Genomic DNA, 340 nt, shown 5'->3' on the forward strand with positions numbered 1-340 from the left:
CCAATACGATGGTAAGATTCTAATTCAGCTAGCAATCCAGCAGGAAAACAAGCATCGTGTGCCGCAGGCTTTACTGATGAGTCTAGTAGTGTGGGACTAGGACGAAACGCTGCGGCCGACCACAAAGCTTCGAGTTAGGCCTCTTTAGTTGGACATTTCCACAAACTCATCAATTAAAAAATTTTGTAAAAATATCATATTCCCATTTAGTCCGAAAAATTTACAAACGGATATGGGGAACGAGTTTTACAACGCCGATGTGCAGAAGATCTTGAAAAAACACGACGTTAATCACTATTCCACGTATTCGACGTTGAAAGCGTCAGTGGTCGAGCGGTTC

The sequence above is a fragment of the Trachymyrmex cornetzi genome, unplaced genomic scaffold, assembly GCF_001594075.2.
Source record: "Trachymyrmex cornetzi isolate Tcor2-1 unplaced genomic scaffold, Tcor1.1 scaffold681, whole genome shotgun sequence".
Lineage (NCBI taxonomy): Eukaryota > Metazoa > Arthropoda > Insecta > Hymenoptera > Formicidae > Trachymyrmex > Trachymyrmex cornetzi.